General features: G+C 39.4%; 1 protein-coding gene and 1 pseudogene across 8 annotated transcripts in view; both read right to left on the bottom strand.

The window, feature by feature from the left end:
• ZNF106 (zinc finger protein 106) overlaps positions 1 to 22,517 on the bottom strand; it is a 66,010-nt gene that overhangs the window by 42,456 nt on the left and 1,037 nt on the right. The window lies entirely within an intron of this gene.
• LOC122467656 lies at positions 250 to 944 on the bottom strand (annotated as a pseudogene).

Below are 22,517 nucleotides of genomic sequence, written 5' to 3'. Positions count from 1 at the left end.
TGCCCCACCACACTGCCCTTCTTGCTAGTCCTGGATCACACCAAGGATTCTCCTACCTTAGAGTTTCTATATGCCCTATTCTCTCTGCCTGGAATATGCTTCCTTAAGATGTCCTTATGGCTCTCATAGCTCATTCTCTCAAGTATCTAAAATGTTGCTTCATCAGGGAGGCGTTACCTGACCTATACAATCCTATATCTTTTGCTCCCCATTCCTTCTTCCTATTGATCTGCTTATTTTATTTTTTTGCTGCAAAAGCTTTATTGTTTTCATTTGGTCCATGGTTTGGGAGAGGGCTCCATGGCAGTTAAAAAGCTGCCTAGAGGCTGCAGGGAGAGGCTCAGGCAGAAGCCTGATACCAAGGGGATGCCAGAGGGCCCCTCAGAGGGCCCCAGAGGCTCTCAGTCATGCTTGAGGGTGAGCCTTTGGAAGAGATACCTGCCCAGCCCAGCTTGGGGACCAGCCAGCTTGCAGAGGTTTGTCAGGTGGTTGCCCATCTTCTTGATGGTTCCACCTGCTCATCAAGTACATGCCTCTCCAAGAAATCACAGAGATGAGGGTCTGCATGGGCAAAACCCAAGGCATGCAGATACAAAAAGGCCTGGTTCAGTTTCTTCTCCAAGACCATAGTGTCTCCCCTAGTGTCCAAGGTTTCACCCCACCCATCTTGGGACAGCTTCTGCATATTGTGTTAGAGGGTGCAGCCACCCACTAGTTTTTGCATCTTGAGGAGACAGTGGGCACCCCCACACTTCTCCTCAGTTAACTTGTAGAAGTGCCAGAGTCACAACATCATGGTTGATATATAAGCCCAGAGAGAAGTAGGTGTAGGAAACCTGCAGATACAGGTTGACCAGGAGGTTGACAGCAGCCACCACCTCAGGGGAATAATTCTGACAAATCCAGGAGCTCATGTTTGGCAATAAGGAACTAATCTTATAAACAAAACCGGGGCGCCTGGGTGGCGCAGTCGGTTAAGCGTCCGACTTCAGCCAGGTCACGATCTCGCAGTCCGTGAGTTCGAGCCCCGCGTCAGGCTCTGGGCTGATGGCTCGGAGCCTGGAGCCTGTTTCTGATTCTGTGTCTCCCTCTCTCTCTGCCCCTCCCCCGTTCATGCTCTGTCTCTCTCTGTCCCAAAAATAAATAAACGTTGAAAAAAAACAAAACAAAAACAAAAACAAAACCAAAAACCACAGTGTTAGCTGGTCTCAGAGGCAAGGGATAGCTTAGAAGATGGATCTGCAGGTTGTGACTGGAAAAGAGGTTGGAGAGTGGTAGAAGGCTGGAAGAAGGGGTATCCCTGGGTCTGATACATCCAAATACTGTTGAAGGAAGAGGCAGATCCATGGAACTACTGGGTATGCTACATGATTTTTATATTTTTAATAGCACTGTGGTAGGCTGTTTCGGTAGAGAGCCACAGCATTATCTCCCACCCTGTGTATTCTTTTGCAATTTAATCTTATCACCACCACCCATCGAAGGTGTGGTTCATTTTCCCTTCCCCAGCCACAGGCTGTGGGAAGCCCAAGCCACAAGGAGAGGACAAGGGGAAAAGAACTGAGGCCCAGCTGAGCACCCAATGACCAGCACCATCTGACAGCCATGTTGGGTGAATGAGCCATGTCAGGTAAGCTGCCAATGAGGGTCCCCAAGTAAGACGACTTAAAGAATCATGCAGACGAGCCTTTTCAACCCTCAGAATGTTAAGAGACAGTAAGATATTTCTTTTAAGCCAGGAAATTTTGGGCTAGCTTGTTAAACAGCAAAAGACATCTGAGGCAAGTATCTCTTACTACCCGAAATAGCATATATTTATTTTTAATTCTTAATTCTATTTCCAGGGACTTTGTATATTTTGTTCACTAGTATAGATCTAGCACTTAAAACCATGTTTGCCATAATGCGGGCATCCCATAAGCATTTGTAGAGCTGTTCCAAATGGAACTATCTTTGGTTACCAAATGTGAGATAGAGCTGAGTAAATACTGAGGTTTGGATTAAAACCAGAAGGTTTATTTTACAATCCTCTAGCGCTAGCATATTTTTCTCTTATGTCCCTTCAAAGATGCCTTACATGAGAATTTAATTTCACTTCCCAAGCATCACTGTTTTTCCTTCCACACATGAAACACCAGGCTCTAACAGACATATCTGCTTCCTTGCCTGGATTCACTCCTTAGGGACCTTAAAATTGTGAAGTAATGAAGTTATAAACTACCCTAATTTAATCTGTAACTCCTAGACAACATGGTGGAAGGACCAGTAAGGAAGAGACCTATAGTTTTCTACTTCTCCTGGTCACTCAGCAATTTCCTTGCTATTGCAACCCACTTTATACGATTCCTGAATGTCTGAAATAATTTCATTCAACAAGGGGCGCTTGGGTAGCTCAGTTGGTTGAGCATCTGACTCGTGATTTCAGCTTAGGCCATGATCCCAGGGTCATGGGATCGAGTCCCACACTGGGCTTCACATTGAGGGTGGAGCCTGTTTAAGATTCCTTCCCTATTCCCCCACCCCTGCCCTCTGCCCCTCTCCCCAGCTAGTGCACTCTCTCTAAACTAAAATAACTTTTTTTAAAAAAACACACCAAAACAAGATTATAAGGTAAAATTTTGGCCATTTGAGAAAGCTGAATGTCAACTACCTAATACAACAAAGAAAAAGACCTTTTTGAATAAGTACATATTATTCGTGCTTCTAATACTGCTACTACCTCTTAGATCTCAAAATTAACATAAATCACTCTGGTACTCAGTGTCAATGCATCATTATTCTTTTAATTCTCTTATATCTTAATGTTTACTTCAACTTTAATTACTATTTACATACAGTATTTTGTTTCATTCAACAAGCATTTATTGAGCACCAAGCACTGTTCTAAGAGTTGGGGAAACAATCATAAAGAAGATATGTCCAGAATTTTTTTTTAAGATTTTAAGTAATCTCGGGGTGCCTGGGTGAAGCGTCCGACTTCAGCTCAGGTCACGATCTCGCGGTCCGGGAGTTCGAGCCCCGCGTCGGGCTCTGGGCTGATGGCTCAGAGCCTGGAGCCTGTTTCAGATTCTGTGTCTCCCTCTCTCTGCCCCTCCCCCGTTCATGCTCTGTCTCTCTCTGTCTCAAAAATAAATAAAAACGTTAAAAAAAATTAAAAAAAAAAGATTTTAAGTAATCTCTACACCCAACGTGGGGCTTGAGCTCACAACTTTGACATCAAGAGTCATACGCTCAACTGAGCCAGCCCAGCTCTATCCTGTACAAAAATGTTTTTAATATTGCTTCAAGTTATTAATCATCAAAGCAAAACAGGAACAAAAAACTTAGAAGCAACAGAGTTGATGAAAAAGTTTGACTTTCTGGCACAAGCAACAACAGCTATTGTGGTGTTTTTATATATTTAGTCAAGTAAGAACTAAGCACTAACTAGCCAATTAACTCCTAGTAAATGGATACAGAAATAAAGTCATATAATAAAATATTCCTATACAACCACTCTGGAAAACAGTATGCAGGTTCCTCAAAAAATTAAAAACAGAACTACCCTATGGCCCACCAATTGCACTACTAGGTATTTCTCTAAAGGATACAAAAATGCTGATTCGAAGGGGCACATGCACCGCAATGTTTATAGCAGCATTATCAACAATGGCCAAATTATGGAAAGAGCCCAAATGTCCACTGACTGATGAATGGATAAAGAAGACGTGGTGTGTGTGTATGTGTGTGTGTGTGTGTGTGTGTGTATATGTATATATGTATATACATACGTATATATATACATACATACATATATATATAACAGAACACTACTTGGCAATGAAATGGAATGAAATCCTGGCCATTTGCAACAACGTGGATGGAGCTAGAGGGTATTACACTAAGCGAAATAAGTCAGTTGGAGAAAGATATGATATGATCTCACTCATACGTGGAATTCGAGAAAAACATGAACATAGGGGAAGGGAAGGAAAAAGAAGATAAAAACAGACAGGGAGGCAAACCATAAGAGACTCTTTACAGAGAACAAACTGAGGGTTGCTGGAGGGGAGGTGGGTGGGAGGATGGGCTAAATGGGTGATGGGCATTAAGGAGGGCACTTGTTGGGATGAGCACTGGGTGTCATATGTAAGAGATGAAGCATTAAATTCTACTCCTGAAACCAATACTACACTGTATGTTAACTAATTTGGATTTAAATAGATAAAGATAAAATATTCTCTATCAACCTGTTAACCAAAGACTCCCTCTTATGATTTATTTTTCCTTTCACAAGCTCCATGTTTCGACTCTGCATGAATTAAGTAAATTCATTTTAACGTCTGTAAAAAAATTAAAAAGTACAACTGCTAACAAAGCATTTAATCAATAAGGAAGACCTAGTATTTAAGTACTGAATTGACAGGATTCCAGCCAAAGACAAAGGAACTTTAATTTCCATATCTTTAATCTGGGTTAATATATGATTTCCATTAAGCTCTCTGAAATACTCAAATTAGCTCACAGCTTTCTAGATGGGAACCAGTGCTCTCTTTCAAGGTCTTAAGGATTAGAAGTCAAGGAAATAGAAACCGCCCAACTCTGCAATCTCAAAGTGCTTGAGAGGTTACATTACACAAGTCAAGTAAGTATATAAAAACAATTCAACTACTGCCATTCTCACTTTAACCCCCTTGAGTTTTCCTCCCATATCACTTAAAAATACCCACTATGAAATTTTTCCAATTTTCCCCAAACTGTGAGAAATATCTGTGATATTTCTTAGTCATAACAGCCTTAAAAGTCCCATAATAAATACCTTTTCTCAACATTCTAATTGCTATTCTGTCAATACAATTACCATGCCTGTGGACAAAAACCATATTACTGATTCTTTTCCTTCAGATTCCTGTATTTAGTCATACAGGAGTCCTAACAGATTTCTATTTTTCATTTTTGCTATCTATTCTTCAATGTGATGAACCCACAAGACCTTACAGGTCTATCTATCCTCCCTTCAACCAACTGCTCCACCCATTAAAGATTCCTGCCTTGGCTCCTGCCCCCCAGTATATAAAGAAGTTCTAAACCCAAGCAGTACAACAGAATCATCCACATCGCTTATTAATAAAAAGAAATACAGTTGTGTAGGCAGAGTAGAATTATTACACTGTAATTTCCAGAGACTCCATTTTGTGCCTCATTATGCTCATTATCCCCACCCTTATACAAGGGTAGTCACTCAAAAGTGATTTAAATAGGTCAGAAAGACACATTTCCCAGTAACCGCTATCTCACAACTCTGTAGTCCATCTCAAACATCAATGTTACAATATGTCTACAAATATTTATTATGTAACTCAAGGCTGAAAAACACTGTTTGGTGTCAAAGAACTTTATTTGCAACACTGTCACATTATCTCATTTTACTGTTTAAACAACCTGCAATGTAAGTAAGTACAGGCTGTTTGATGGTAGGTTATGTCTGGTCTCCCTCACCTTCCCATGAGGATGCGATCTGTTTATAAACCTCCTAAGATTCATTACAATAAACTCAGTAGTTCTTAAGATATTTGAACTCTGACCTAATTAAAGCCAACGCAGACTTCACAGGACAATAATACACTGTGAAACAGTGAAGAAAAAAAAAAGCTTAGGGGTGCCTGGCTGGCTTAGTCGAAGGAGCATGTGACTCTTGATCTTGGGGTTGTGAATTCGAGCCCCAGGTTGGGTGTACTTAAATAAATAAAAACTTAAAAAAGAAAGAAAAAGCTTGATTTTGGTTTGTTGAGGTGGGGAGAGTGGTACTCAGATTAGAATCCCTTTTCTGAATTCCAAAGGTAACTAACTGTGTGCCTCCATCTCAACCCTGAACAAAAAAGTAATGGATTTCTGATGAGCAAAACAGGGTAACAGACAGTGCTCAGTGACATAGCAAGTTTTTCCTACTACCCTTAGGTTGCCCAGAAGGTTACAGAGCAAAGATATGACGGGCACTTCTGAGAGGCACTCTGGGAGGGTCCTCACTTTGCTCAGTGGGCCTCCCTAGAAAGTTCCAAGGCTCCTACCTAAGGAAGAAGTGAGCTGGTAATAAAGGTCAGAAAGTATTTTTTATCACATCAACCTATAACCAGAACTTTCAAAGGCTTATTGTAGGTAGCTGTCATATTTGCTAGTTCTAAGTCTTGGCTGGCTCCTGATTCCCAAGGCAAGTGATTGGTGGCTTCCTGCATCCAGTATCTTTGAGCATAAGCTTATAAGCATTTTACTCGCTAGCATTCCTACTTTTTATATTATCTGCCCTACCACAACACTTAGCAAGAGTACATGTACTAACCACTCTTTATTAGTAAGCATAGGGCTAACACAAAGACCGGAAGTTAAGTCTGTGACTCAGAAAAAGGCATTAAAAGTTGTGCCCCTCTCAAGTGAAGCGTGCCCAGGCAAGGAAACAAGGAAAGGAACAAGAAACAACCAGGCAAGGAAAATGGAAAGGGTGGACAACAGATCCCTTAACTCAGAACTACCATCAGGTTCCAATTCTTTACTCAATTCTGGAACCTGGCAAGCATTATATCTTAGAATGAAAAGTAACTGAAAAAGAAACTGGGGTAACACCAACCTTAACGAGGTAATATAAAATACTAGCAAATGTTATCATCATATAACAGAGTAGATCATAAACCCAAGGATAGGTTATGTGACCACTGTTTTAAAACTATAACTGGGTAGCTTGTTGCATTTATTTAGCAATTAAAAAAATTTTTATTCCTGTATTCAATCCATCTTTTATAGATATTAAAATTTAAAATTCTGTGACATGAAATTTTAAATTCTGTGGCATGAATTACAATCCCTGCAAGCTAATGAGTGACTCTAGCTAACTGGCCCAACATTCTCCTCAAAAAGCTTCGTTGTTCTCCATGCATCTTCTTGCTAACAATATGTTCAATAATCTTCACCCACTTTATACAAGTATGATTATAATAACAATCATCTTCACTATTCTCTTTGTAAAAATTTTTAAGTTCATGGTTAACTATAGTCATGGTGTAATACAGTAAAACATTTACTTTAGCAGTTTAATTGACGTTAATAGCTTTCTAGGGGCACCTGGGTGGCTCAGTCGGTTAAGTGTCTGACTTCAGCTCATGTCATGATCTCACGGTTCATGGGTTCAAGCACAACGTCAAGCTCTGTGTGGACAGCAGGGAGCCTGGAGCCTGCTTCAGATGCCTGTCTCCCTCTCTCTCTGATCCTCCCCTGCTGGCACTCTTTCTCTCAAAAATAAATAAACATGAAAACAATTTTTTTAAAAAATAGCCTCCTAAATGCCTTCATCCTATATTTTAAAAATTGTTGAGTCTGCAAAGGTCACCATATATTTCATCAGATTTTAGGGAGGAATTTATGTGCTAAAGCAGTGGTGTCTGCAAATTTTTGAATTTGCAAAACTCCTCAACATCACTTTGTAAATGTCAAAAATCTGTTTACTAAAAGCTCACATGCATACAGTGATAGATCCAAATATCTCAGTAAGTAAGTAGTAAAAAAAAAATATGCTTAGACAAAATTTGGTACTGTTCAAAAGTTCAGCATTCCAACAGCATGGAAATTTTCCCAGAGCTCTAATTTACCTTGAAATTGTCACCTTAAAAAGAACAGCTGTATAATATCCTCCTAACAGGTCCCAGCACCCTCTCTCAAACCACTCTCAGGTATTCCTGTACTTTCCCAATTCCTTACACTGCAGCAGAAGTAATCTCTTTAAAATACAAATCTGTTCATAATATTCTCTTTTCTCCCTATACTGTGTTTTGGAAAATTTCAAACACAAAAATGCTGAAAGGTTCTCATAGTGAACATCCCACATCCAGGTTCCCATATATCCCTATATCTATTACCTAGATTCTGCCATATAACATTTTACTATATTTGCTGTATCAGAAAGATCACTCAATCGTAATGTATTATGATTTGTTAATATTTTGCTCAGAATCATACGGGGCTCTATGTACATAAGGCATGTTTCTGTAATTTTCTTTTAAATCTGTAACATCTTTATCTGGTTTTAGTTATTAGGTAATGATGCACTAGTGAAATGAGTTTGGAAGCGATTCCCTTCTGTCTATTTTCTGGAAGTTTAAGATTGATGTTATTTCTTCTTTAATTTTTTTTAATGTTTATTTTTGAGAGAGAGACAGAGTACGAGCAGAGGAGGGGCAGAGAGAGAGGGAGACACAGAATCTGAAGCAGGCTCCAGGCTCCCTGCTGTCAGCACAGAGACTGACACGGGGCTTGAACCCAAAAACTGTGAGATCATGACCTGAGCCGAAGTGGGACACTTAACCAACTGAGCCACCAAGATGCCCCTATTTCTTCTTTAAATACTTCACAGAATTCAGGGCGCCTGGATGGCTCAGTCAGTTGAGCATCACACTTGATCTCAGCTAGGATCTTGATCTCAGGATCATGAGTTCAAGCCCCGCATTGGGCTCTGCATGGTGGTGAAGCCTACTTAAAAAACAAAAACAAACAAACAAAAAGTACTTGATAGAATTCATCAGTGAAACCATTATGGCCCTGAGTTTTCTTTACGGAAGTTTTTTTTTTTTTTTTATCATTATCCCGTTTCTTTAATATGAGTTTATTCAGATTTTGTTTCAACTTGTGACAGCTTTAGTATGTTGATATTTTCAAGAAACTGCACAGTTACATTGTCAAATTTTTTGGCGTTAGGTTGTTTATAATATCCCCTTATTGTTCTACAGGATCTGTAGTGATAAATCCCTTGCATTCCTGATATTAGTAATTTGTGTTGTTTTTATTAGTGTATCTATGGGTTTATCAACATTATTAATCTTTTCAAAGAACTTCTGGCTTTGTAATTTCGCCTATTGTTTGTCTTTTTCTATTTCACTGATTGCTTCTGTTGTCGTTATCATTTCTCTCCTCCTGTCTACTTTGGATTTATCTTGCTCTTTGTTTGCTCCATAAGGTAGAACTTTAGGTCACTATCTTTAGACCTCCTTTTTCTAAAATAAGTGTTTAAAGTTATATACTTCCTTCTAAGCATGCCATTAACTGCATCCTACAAATTTTTAAAGCACTTTTTAATAAACTATGTATATCAGAATAGTTTTAGATTTACAGAGAAATTGCAAAAATAGTAAAGCACCCCTATATACCACTCCTAGTTTACTGTATTATTTATACCTTGCATTAGTATAATAGTTTGTCATAATTAATAAACCAATATTGATAATTAATTTAACTCCATATTTTATTTCCATATTTAAAAAAAAAAAAACGCTTATCTATTTATTTTTGAGAGAGAGTGCATGCAAGGGGGGTAGAAGCAGAGAGACAGAGAGAGAAAGAGAGAGGAAGAAGCCCAAGCGGGCTTCACACTGTCAGTGCAGAGCTCGATGTAGGGCTTGAACTCATGAACTATGAGATCATGACTCGAGCTGAAGTCAGACACTTAACCAACTCAGCCACCCAGGCACCCCAACGAGATTTTTTACCTAATATCCTTTTTCTCTTCCAGGATTTCAACCAGGATACCACATTACATTTGGTCATGATGCCTCCTCAGGCTCCTCTTGGCTATTACCATTATCCCACAAATTTTGATGCTGTATTTTCACCATCCAGTTCAAATCACTATCTCTCTTGTGATTTCTTCATTGATATAGGTTTAGAAGTTTAACTGAATTTTCAAATGTTTGTGGGATATTTTAGTCATCTTGATTTCTACTTTAATCCCATCATGGTCAAAGAATATATTCTGTATTATTTCAATCCTTTCAAATTTATCGAGACATGATTTACAACCTGGTATCTGGTTTATAAATACACTTGGGGAAAAGAAATGTATTCTGTAGTAGTTGGGTGCAGATCTATACTGATTTTTTTGTTTCTTTAGCCATCAGTTATTGAGAAGAATGTTAAAGTCTCTATGATTGTTACCCATTTTTTAAATTTTTTTTTAGTTTATTTTGAGGGAGAGTGAGCATGAGCAGGGGAGGGGCAGAGAGAGAGGTGAGAGAGAGAATCCCAAGCAAGCTCTGCACTGTCAGCACAAAGCCTGACATTGGGCTCAATCTTATGAACTGTGAGATCATGACCTGAGCCAAAACCAAGAGTTGGATACTTAATGAGCCACCCAGGCACCCCTTTTCTTTAATTGTATCAATTTTTGCTTGATGTATTATGAAGCTCTGGTGTTTGGCACATATGTGTTTATGATAATGTCATGAATTGACATTTTTATCATTATGAAAAGACCCCCTTAACTCTGGCAACACGCTTAATTTTTTTTTAAGCTCATTTATTTTGAAAGAGACAGCAAGCAGGGTAGAGGCAGAGAAAGATGTGGGAGAGAGAGGGAGAGAGAGGGAGAGGGAGAGAAACTCGAGCAGACTCCACACCCCCAAAACAGAACCTGATGTGGGGCCTGAACCCATGAACTGTGAGATCATAACTTGGGTCAAAATCAAGAGTCAGATGCTCACCCGAGTGAGCCACCCAGGGGTCCCAACACACTTTATCTTGAACTCTACTTTATCTGACATGAACATAGCCATTCTAGCCTTGTTATGCTTACTGACTAAAAGACACATTTTTCCATGCATTTACTTTTAGCCAATCTGTCTGTATGCACTGAATCAGAATATCTATTCCATCATACTAAATAAAATTCTTGATATGGGGCACCTGGGTGGCTATGTTAATTGAGCATCTGACTTCAGCTCAGGTCATGATCTCACAGTTCATAAGTTCGAGGGCCTGATTGGGTTCACTACTGTCAGCACAGAGCCGACTTCAGATCCTCTGTCTCCCTCTCTCTCTCTCAAAAATAAATAAACACAGGGGCTCCTTGGGTGGCTCAGTCAGTTGAGCGTCTGACTCCTGATTTCAGCCTGGGTCATGATCACATGGTTCATGGGATCACACCCTGTGTGGAGCTCTGCGCTGACAGCATGAAACCTGCTTAGGATTCTCTCTCCCTCTCTCTCTGCCCCTCCCCTGCCTCAAAATAAATTATTTAAAAATAAATATTTAAAAATTGATATGGTTGGATTAGGTCTACCGTTATTTCTGTTAGGCTGTACCTGTCTTCTTTTGGATTATTCACTTTAATTTTTCTACTAGCTTTTTAGCAGTGCTTCTTCACATTTTCTCTACCATTGAGTGCTCCAGGAACTACAAAATACACCCTATCATTTTACCCTGTACTCCGTGTTAATAATTTGCCACTTCAGGGGGCACCTGGGTGGCTCATTCAGTTAAGCGTCTGACTTCGACTCAGGTCATGATCTCACGGTTCATGAGTTCGAGGCCCACATCGGGCTCTGTGCTGGCAGCTCAGAGCCTGGGGCCTGCTTCAGATTCTGTGTCTCTCTCTCTCTCTCTGTTCATCCCTTGCTCACACTCTCTCCCTCTAAAAACAAATAAATATTTAAAAAAAATTTTTTTAGTGGGAATGCAAGTTGGTGCAGCCACTCTGGAAAACAGTATGGAGGTTCCTCAAAAAACTAAATAGAACTACCCTACGACCCAGCAATTGCACTACTAGGCATTTATCCATGGGATACAGGTGCTCTGTTTCAAAGGGACACATGCACCCCCATGTTGATAGCAGCACTATCAACAATAGCCAAAGTATGGGAAGAGCCCAAATGTCCATCGATGGATGAATGGATAAAGAAGATGTGGTATACATATACAATGGAGTATGACTTGGCAATCAAAAAGAATGAAATCTTGCCATTTGCAACTACATGGATGGAACTGGAGGGTATTATGCTAAGTGAAATTAGCCAGAGAAAGAAAAAAATCATGTGACTTCACTCATATGAGGACTTTAAGAGACAAAACAGATGAACATAAGGGAAGGGAAACAAAAATAATATAAAAACAGAGAGGGGGGCAAAACAGAAGAGATTCATAAATACGGAGAACAAACTGAGGGTTACGGGAGGGGTTGTGGGTGGGGGATGGGCTAGATGGGTAAGGGGCACTAAGGAATCTACTCCTGAAATCATTGTTGCACTATATGCTAATTTGGATGTAAATTTTAAAAAATAAAACTTAAAAAAAAAGGTTACATAAAAAAAATAATAATAATTTGCCACTTCAAGTACATTTTACAAACCTTGTAGCCATATAGGTCAATTTACCCCCAACTCCCATTCCATGCTTTATGGTATATGTTTTATATCTATATGATGTGATGATCTCCACAAGATGATGCATCTTTATTAAACAGTTGTATGTTGTTTTAAGAAATTAAAAGGACAAGATTTGTATTTATCCACTTATTTACTTTTTCTGATGTTCTTCACTCCCTGATGAAGAGTCAAGTTTCCACCTGGTATCATCTCCTTTTAGACCAAACTTTAGCATTTCTTGTAGTGCAAATCTGCTAGTAATGAATTCTCTTGGTTTTCTTTTAACTGACATTATTTTTATTTCACTTTCATTCTTGAATGCTATACTACTGAATCTATAATTCTGGATTGTCAAGTTTTTCTTTCAGCATTTTAAAGATTTTCTATTCTTTCTGGCCTTCATGATTACCCTCCTGTATATAACATGTTTTCTTTGGTTGCTTTCTGGATTTTTCCTTTTATTTTTGGCTTTCAACAGTTTGACTGTGAGGTACCTAGTCATGGTTTTCTTCATTGTTAAACTTATGGTTTGCATGGTTTTGTCTTTATCCTTCTCAGGGTGTGCTGAGCTTACAGAATCTGTCAATTTATGCCTTTCACTAACTTTGGGACGTTTTCAGCCCTTACATTTTCAAGTATTTTTTCTTCTTCCCCATTCTTTTACCTCTCCTTCTGGCACTCCAATGTAGTATGTTGGTTTTTTTATATTGCCCACAGGTCCTTGAGGATCTCTTCCTTTTTCTCTTTTATTCTTCTTCTGCTCTTCATACTGAGTAATTTCTATTGATCTTTAATTTCATGGATTCTCTCCTCAGGCGTCTCCATTCTGCTTTTAGCCCAACCAGTTTATTTCCAGTTTCCTATATTTCAACATTAGAATATCCATTTGATTATTTAATACTCATTTTTTAAAAATATTTATTTTTGGGACGCCTGGGTGGCGCAGTTGGTTAAGCGTCCGACTTCAGCCAGGTCACGATCTCGTGGTCCGTGAGTTCGAGCCCCGCGTCGGGCTCTGGGCTGATGGCTCAGAGCCTGGAGCCTGTTTCCGATTCTGTGTCTCCCTCTCTCTCTGCCCCTCCCCTGTTCATGCTCTGTCTCTCTCTGTCCCAAAAATAAATAAACGTTGAAAAAAAAAATTAAAAAAAAAATATTTATTTTTGAGAGAGAGCATGTACAAGTGGGGAAGGGCCAGAGAAAGGGGGAGACAGAGTATCTAAAGTGGGCTCTGTGCTGATAGCAGAGAGCCTGATGTGGGGCTCAAACTTAAACCGTGAGATCATGACCTGAGCTGAAGTCAGACACAACCCACTGAGCCACCCATATCCCCTAATACTCATTCTTTATGAGTATATTTTCCTGTGCATCATTTTCCTTTTCTTTACTAATACATATTTTTCAAAAGTTTCAAATCCTTTCCTGCTAATTCCAACATTTGAGTATTTTAAGATTAAGATAGTCTTTTAACTTGAGAATAGGTTACATTTCCCTGATTCTCTGTATATGAGTAATTTTGGAATATATGCTGGATGTTATAAATGTTATATTGTGGAGACTCTGAATTCCTTTATATTCCTCTGAAGAGTGCCAATTTTTTTTTTTGTTTTTTAATATTTATTTTTGAAAGTGTGTGTGTGCGCGCGCAGGAGGGGCAGAAAGAGAGGGAAACACAGAATCTGACGCAGGCTCTAGGCTCTGAGCTATCAGCACGAGCCTGACATGGGGCTCCAACTCACAAACCGTGAGTTCATGACCAGAGCCAAAATCTGATGCTTAACCGACTGAGCCACCCAGGTGCCCCAAAGAGTGATTTTTTTTTTAATTTATTTTTGTTTTAGTAGGTATGTAAATTGGTTGACTCAAACTGCAAACTCTGTTTCTTAGGTAGATGAAATCTCAATTCAGTTCTTTCACCCTTAGCTGAACTTCTTAGAGTCTGTTCTACACATGCATAGTTCCACACTCTGTCAAGATTTCAGTAGAGTTCATTCACAAGAGTTTGAGGCTTCTCTATTTTCCAGGATTCTCCTTTTACTTCCCAATAGGTGTGTTTGCATAGAGCCTTATCTTTTGGTTCTTCAGGCCAAAGACACTAGAAGTTTAACATCAGAAATTTAACCACCCTACCTGGCACAGACTGCAGCCATGAAAATGGGAAATCATGTGCATCAGTTCCTCAAGTGTTAATTCCCTTCCAGAATCTGTTTGCTCTGGGTAAATCTCCAGTGATTTTAGTTGTTTTATGTACTTCTGATTTAATAGCTGTTATCTGCAGGAAGGTCTGCCAGTAGGAGCTTACTAAGCCATGATCAGAACTAGACACATGCTTACACTTTTCAGAGCCTTCAACCTGACTGAATGGCTCCAGGCAATGTTCAAGCAGGTGAGGGAGATCAAAGAAGACATGCCCCTCAGTCTTGTGATGGAGTGGGAGGCCCTAGGTCTAGTGACAAATCTGCTAGGGTCTAGGATGATTCTTGAATGGCAGATGTCTTTCATGAAATGGCTCAGGATTCTAGTCTACTTCCATTTCGCCTCAACCTAAACATTCACTTCTATGATTCCTTCAACCATACAATGAAAAAGCCAAGACCATACACTCTAAGTTTATTTATTTACTTATTTTGAGAGAGAGAGAGAGAGAGAGAGAGAGAGAGCGAGCGCGAGCAGGGGAGGGGCAGAAAGAGAGGAAGAGAGAGAATTCCAAGCAGAGCCCCATGCAGGACTCAAACTCATGAACTGTGAGACCATGACCTGAGGCGAAGTTGAATGCTTAACCGACTGAGCCACCCAGGCGCCCCAAGACCATAAGCTCTTATGTTTTATGCCTCAGTTCCTTACTTTTAAAAGCCCCTTGGGGCGCCTGGGTGGCTCAGTTGGTTGAGCGTCCAACTTCAGCTCGTGTCATGATCTTGCGGTCCATGAGTTTAAGCCCCACGTCAGGCTCTGTGCTGACAGTTCGGAGCCTGGAGCCTGTTTCAGATTCTGTGTCTCCCTCTTTCTCTCTCCTCCCCCACTCATGCTCTGTCTCTCTCGTCTCAAAAATAAATAAACGTTAAAAAAAGTTTTTTTAATTAAAAATAAATACATAAATAAAAGCCCCTTGGCCTGGGTGGCTCAGTCAGTTAACTGTCTGTCTTTGGCCTAGGTCATGACCCTGCTCTTCCCAAGTTCGAACCCTGTGTTGGGCTCTGTGCTGACAACTTAGAGCCTGGAGCCTGTTTTGGATTCTGTGACTCCCTCTCTCTCTCTGCCCCTCCCCCACTCACATTCTCTCTCTCTCTCTCTCTCTCTCTCTCTCAAAAATAAACATTAAAAATAAATAAATAAAAAATAAAAAAGCCCTTCAGTGCATCCAAGTATTTAAGATCAAAAACCAAAATACTTAACAAAGTCCTCCAAAGAGCTGTTTCATATGCTGGTCCCTCTCCCTGGAATGTTTTTATTCCTTTCCATCTAGGTAACTATTCATCCTTCAAATCTCAGTCCAAATGTCATTTGCCTGGGGAAGCACTCCCTGATCTCTCAGATTAGGCCATACTCCCTCATATACACTTCTCTCCTAAAATCCTGTGCCTCCTTCATACCACTTATCACAACTGTGACTATTTCTGAGGCAGACAGTAGAGCAGCAGTTCTCAACCATATCAGACACAACACCCTCTTTTTTTTCCCTAAAATGTTACGGGAATTTTCATTCATCCATAAATATGAGACATGATTATAACAATCCCCAGTACAGGGCGCCTGGGTGGCTCAGTTGGTTAAGCGTCTAACTTCAGCTCAGGTCATGATCTTGCGGTTCGTGAGTTTGAGCCCCACATCGGGCTCTGTGCTGACAGCTCAGAGCCTGGAGCTGCTTCAGATTCTGTGTGTATTTCTCTCTCTGTCCCTCCTGTTCATGCTCTGCCTCTCTCTCTCAAAAATAAATAAGAAAACATAAAAAAAAAAAAAAGAGAAACAATCCCCAGTATGCTCTTCAAGCAGCTGTCTCAAAGGTCACCATGGAATTTTTCTTTCAAGGTATTTATACCTTTTTATTATAAATATTTTACAATAGCTCCTACCCTTAGTGAAATTCAGAGCGACTGTAACTTACTTACACATGTCAAATTTTAAGTATCAATATAAGGGCACCTGGGTGGCTCAGTTGATTAAGTGTCCAACTTCATCTCAGGTCATTTTCTCACAGTTCATGAGTTCCAGCTCTGGATCAGACTCTGTGCTGTCAACATGGAACCTATTTCAGATTCTCTCCCCTCCACCCCAGCCCGCCACCTCCCCTGCTGGTACGCTCTCTCTCTCAAAAATAAATAAAACATTTTTTAAAAAAAATTTAAAAAATAAAATAATATTTATTTCAACATGTAAATGCTTGGGCGTGACTATATTAGATGAAGACTATGAGTGTGAAAACTGCAAATACAGACTGATAAAAGCATGTTATATCGTTGATGAAAATACCAGGAACGTGATACGATTTTCCAAAATAGTGACCAACTCTTTGTAAACTCTGAAATAAAGAAAGTACAGGGGCGCCTGGGTGGCTAAGGCGGTTAAGCGGCCGACTTCGGCTCAGGTCATGATCTCGCGGTCCGTGAGTTCGAGCCCCGTGTCGGGCTCTGTGCTGATGGCTTAGAGACTGGAGCCTGTTTCTGATTCTGTGTCTCCCTCTCTCTGATCCTCCCCCGTTCATGCTCTGTCTCTCTCTGTCTCAAAAATAAATAAACGTTAAAAAAAAAAATTAAAAAAAAAAAAAGAAAGTACAATCTCTTGATTTACACAGTAACTGTGCTCTATGCAAAAACAAAACAGAACAAAAAATAATTCATGTGTAAAACAAATTAGATCTAAGTTCATGTGATTAGAAACAGATTTTTCACCTATATGAACATCCTCTGGGCCATTTGAAAGTGATGTAAAATGTACAACAGGTTTTTACTGTATAGGGTAGGGATGTTCTTTACATTGCAGGATGTCTAACATCTGGATCTTTATCCAGTAAAGTCAGTGTCATCCTCTCAATGATTTTGAAACTAAAAATACCCCCCAAATTTCCAAACCTCCCTAGGAGATGATCTCAAACTCATTGAAAACCACTACATCAGGGTAAAGGAAGATAGCAAGATCTCTATAACCAGACTGCTTGTGTTTGAAACCTAGCTCTATCACTTACTAGCTGTGTGTGATCTTGACCAAGTAGTTTAACCTTTTTGTGCTTCAGTTTCTACATTCATAAAACAAAAGTATTATCAGAATCAATGTCATAGAGCTGTTACGAGGAATAAATTAGAAAATCCATATTAAGTGTTTGGCACAAAGTTGGTACCAAATCTTTGCTATAGTCATTAGTATAATTATTTGCTTAATGACTGTCTCTCCCAATAGACAGTAAACTCCATTACAGCTAGCAGGAATGTCTGTTGTGTTCATTATTTTATTCCTATGACCTGGCACACCATCTGGTATAGAGTAAGTACTCAATATTGAATAAATGAATGAATAAAAGTTAGCAAAGGTGTTTGTATATAAACAATAAAAACTGGAGCATAACCTTCAACCTATTATTTTAGGTTATGTTACTAAGATACTTCTATACATAAATGTCAAAATTTACCCTAATGACATACATACATATGTAGAATTTACCTAGAGGTATACCCAAGAAACTAGTAATAGGTTTTGACTCTGGGAAAAAAACTGAGGGCATGGGGGTTGGAAATTCATTTTTCACTATAGATCCTTTTGTTCTTTTCAAAAAATTAAGCAATATACATGTATTATTAATTTTTTTTAATTTTCTTTTTACTCACATATTTTTTAATTTTTTTAATGTTTATTTATCTTTGACAGAGAGAGAGACAGAGAGACAGAGAATGAATGGAGGAGGGGCAGAGAGAGAGGGAGACACAAAATCTGAAGCAGGCTCCAGGCTCTGAGCTGTCAGCACAGAGCCTGACGCAAGGCCCAAATCCATGGACAGTGAGATCATGACCTGAGCCAAAGTCAGACGCTCAACCGACTGAGCCACCCGGGCACCCCTAACTCATATATTTTTTTAAACCTAGAAGACCTAAGGCACAAGAACTAAGACTACATAATGCTTCTTTGTACAAAACTTTTTTGAAACTCCAGAAATCTGGCACAAAAACAGACACATAGACCAATGGAATAGAATAGAAACCCCAGAACTAAACCCACAAACGTATGGCCAACTCACCTTTGACAGAGCAGGAAAGAACATCCAATGGAAAAAAGACAGTCTCTTTAACAAATGGTGCTGGGAGAACTGGACAGCGACATGCAGAAGGTTAAAACTAGACCACTTTCTCACACCATTCACAAAAATAAACTCAAAATGGATAAAGGACCTGAATGTGAGACAGGAAACCATCAAAACCCTAGAGGAGAAAGCACGAAAAGACCTCTCTGACCTCAGCCGTAGCAATCTCTTACTCGACACATCCCCAAAGGCAAGGGAATTAAAAGCAAAAGTGAATTACTGGGACCTTATGAAGATAAAAAGCTTCTGCACAGCAAAGGAAACAACCAACAAAACTAAAAGGCAACCAACGGAATGGGAAAAGATATTTGCAAATGACATATCGGACAAAGGGCTAGTATCCAAAATCTATAAAGAGCTCACCAAACTCCACACCCAAAAAACAAATAACCCAGTGAAGAAATGGGCAGAGGGGCACCTGGGTGGCGCAGTCGGTTAAGCGTCCGACTTCAGCCAGGTCACGATCTCGCGGTCCGGGAGTTCGAGCCCCGCGTCGGGCTCTGGGCTGATGGCTCAGAGCCTGGAGCCTGCTTCCGATTCTGTGTCTCCCTCTCTCTCTGCCCCTCCCCCGTTCATGCTCTGTCTCTCTCTGTCCCAAAAATAAATAAACGTTGAAAAAAAATTAAAAAAAAAAAAAAAAAGAAATGGGCAGAAAACATGAATAGACACTTCTCTAAAGAAGACATCCGGATGGCCAACAGGCACATGAAAGATGCTCAACGTCGCTCCTTATCAGGGAAATACAAATCAAAACCACACTCAGGTATCACCTCACGCCAGTCAGAGTGGCCAAAATGAACAAATCAGGAGACTATCGATGCTGGCGAGGATGTGGAGAAACGGGAACCCTCTTGCACTGTTGGTGGGAATGCAAATTGGTGCAGCTGCTCTGGAAAACGGTGTGGAGGTTCCTCAGAAAATTAAAAACAGACCTACCCTATGACCCAGCAACAGCACTGCTAGGAATTTACCCAAGGGATACAGGAGTACTGATGCATAGGGACACTTGTACCCCAATGTTTATAGCAGCACTCTCAACAATAGCCAAAATTATGGAAAGAGCCGAAATGTCCATCAACTGATGAATGGATAAAGAAATTGTGGTTTATATACACAATGGAGTACTATGTGGCAATGAGAAAGAATGAAATATGGCCCTTTGTAGCAACGTGGATGGAACTGGAGAGTGTGATGCTAAGTGAAATAAGCCATACAGAGAAAGACAGATACCATATGTTTTCACTCTTATGTGGATCCTGAGAAACTTAACAGAAACCCATGGGGGAGGGGAAGGGGAAAAAAAAAAAAGAGGTTAGAGTGGGAGAGAGCCAAAGCATAAGAGACTTAAAAACTGAGAACAAACTGAGGGTTGATGGGGGCTGGGAGGGAGGGGAGGGTGGGTGATGCGTATTGAGAAGGGCACCTTTTGGGATGAGCACTGGGTGTTGTATGGAAACCAATTTGACAATAAATTTCATATATTGAAAAAATAAAAAAAAATTAAAAAAAAAAGAAACTCCTGAAATCATTAAGAAGTTTGACTTGCACATATATTTTGAACTTTCAGAATGTTCATCACACTAAAGAGACCTATCACAGTTTACTGATACTCCAAAAAAGTCTGATATAATTAGAAACTGATTACCTATCCAAAAAGACATAAAGGGACAAGTAACATAACTACTAGGAGTAATGATAATTTTATATTTATATACCAGTTTATAGTTTACAAAATCTGGTGGAAAAGCATGACCTCTGAAGTAGACAAAAAATAGGTTTACTACCCCAAGTAAATTTTAATCTTTCTAAACTTCAAATTCCTTTTCTATAAAATGAGATACTACCACCTAGTAATCAGGGATTCAGTTTAAAAAAGAAGAAGCAATTTCTTGCTGTGAGCTTTTCTTTCTAAAGGTAATTATTTACATGTTCAATAGGTAACATGTTTCAAATTTTTAAAATAGAAATGGGCGTACAGCTGGTTTCAATGGAGAACTCCAATTTACCACCTGAACCCACTAATCAATCACTATCTATCACCCACTACTATCACTAATAGCGGAAAAACTAGAGTATAGAGCATAGCCTACGATATTGTACCCAAAGTGTTTAACCTGAAACCAATCAAGCATTTACCTTACCTTTGTTAGCAGTAAGAAGCTAAGTGATATCACTAGGAATCAATCAGTTAAATTCAGATCATTGACAGGGTCTCTTCAACAAGTTATGATGAAAAAGAAAAAAAAAAGTTAACTGTTCTAGATTTGAAAAGATTTCAAGAGACATAAAAGCCAAATGCAATGCATAAACTTTTATTGGAAATAGGATCAAAAACAGTAAAAAAGAAGAAATAAGTGGGGGGCAATTTGGGGAAATTTTTTAATTTAATTTTCTAAATCTTTTTTTTTTTTTTTTTTTTTTTTGGTAATCTCTACACCCAACGTGGGGGTCGAACTCACAGCCCTGAGATCAAGAGTTGCATGGTCTTCCCACTGAGCCAGCCAGGTGCCCCAAATTTGGGGAAATTTTAATAAAGATTAGGTTTTAGATAATATATAAGAATTAGTTGTTTCGTGTGATTATGCTATTGAGTTATGCAGGAAAATGTTCTTTTCATTAGAGACATATATTAAAGTGTGTAGGGGTGAAATGTCAGGAATAAAAGCAAATAGCAATGTAACAGCAGATTTGAAAAAGAATGATCAATTTACATGGGTTCAATATAGTATTTTCTCTACTTTTCTGGATGTTTAAAACTTTTCATAAGAAATTCTTAAAAACTTATACAGAAAATAATTCCCTTCCCACTCCTGTTTCTCAGCCACTTCAACTTCCAGTCACTGTTACCAGTTTCTTCTGAATTCTTCCAGAGATATTCTAGGTATATATATACCCAAATAACCACAGTTTAAACACACACACACACACACACACACACACACACACACACACACACGGTTGTGAAACCTCTTTTTCACTTTTTTTTTTTCACTTAATGTATCTTGGTTATTACTCAGTATTAGCACACAGAGGGCTGGCTCATTCTTACAAAGGCATACTTTACTTAACCAGTCCTCTACTGATGAACACTTAGGAACTCTAATTTCTTGATAGTCTCTTTCAGATTAGAAGAGGAAAAAAACCCAACTGACTATAAGGTTTCAATTGGAGATAGCACATTCAATGTGCTTGTCTGCCTACATGTTATTTACTGGATACACAAATTAACCCTAAACTTCCCACTATGATGTTTGAATTAGGAAATGGATAACATGTATATTTCTCACAGAGCCATTCCTGGCCCCAGAACCAATTCATCTAGCATCTACCATTATTCCTTCCTTTTCTTGTACAGAAGCCTCTTATACAGCAGACTACATGTGCTGTGCTCTAAGCTAGATAAATAATTACTATTTGCAGTTTTTCCTTTTTAGATTCTCTTTTTTATCAAAGCAACTGATTATGAACTAACTTGACCAGATTCCTTCACACCCTCTTACCACCTTCCAACCCATGCTGAAGTTCTCTTCAAAAACTACCTTGTACCTTTATTTTTCTTTAATTTTTTTAAATGTTTATTTATTTTTGAGAGAGAGAGAGAGAGAGAGAGTGTGAGCTGGGGAAGGGGCAGAGACAGGGAGACAGAATCCAAAGCCCTGGGGCTGAGCTGTCAGCACAGAGCCTGATGCGGGGTTCAAACTCAGGAGCTGAGACTATGACCTCAGTCGATGTCAGACTCTCAACCAACTGAGACACCCAGGTGCCCCCCTCTAGTACCTTTAAAAGCACATACCATTCTCTAGACTCAGGAGTTAACTCTAGAAACTGTAACTGTAATGTAGTTGCTTCCCAAAAGTGCTTAGAACATCTAACTTGGTGTAACAGGAAAAAGAGGAGACTTGGCATATGTGAATTTCACCACTTACCCTAGCTAGTTTAGCTTGAGCAAATCACGGTCAAACCCTTAGGTACCTCATCAGAAATATGCTTCAAAAATCCACTTGCCATTACAGTATCTCATCAATTTTTTGTGACACTCCGGAGTGTACAATGCAGCAGATGCTAAATAAGTCCTAACT

The sequence above is a fragment of the Prionailurus bengalensis genome, chromosome B3 (genome assembly GCF_016509475.1).
Source record: "Prionailurus bengalensis isolate Pbe53 chromosome B3, Fcat_Pben_1.1_paternal_pri, whole genome shotgun sequence".
NCBI classification, from domain to species: Eukaryota; Metazoa; Chordata; class Mammalia; order Carnivora; family Felidae; genus Prionailurus; species Prionailurus bengalensis.
This window is presented reverse-complemented; position numbering and strand designations above follow the sequence as displayed.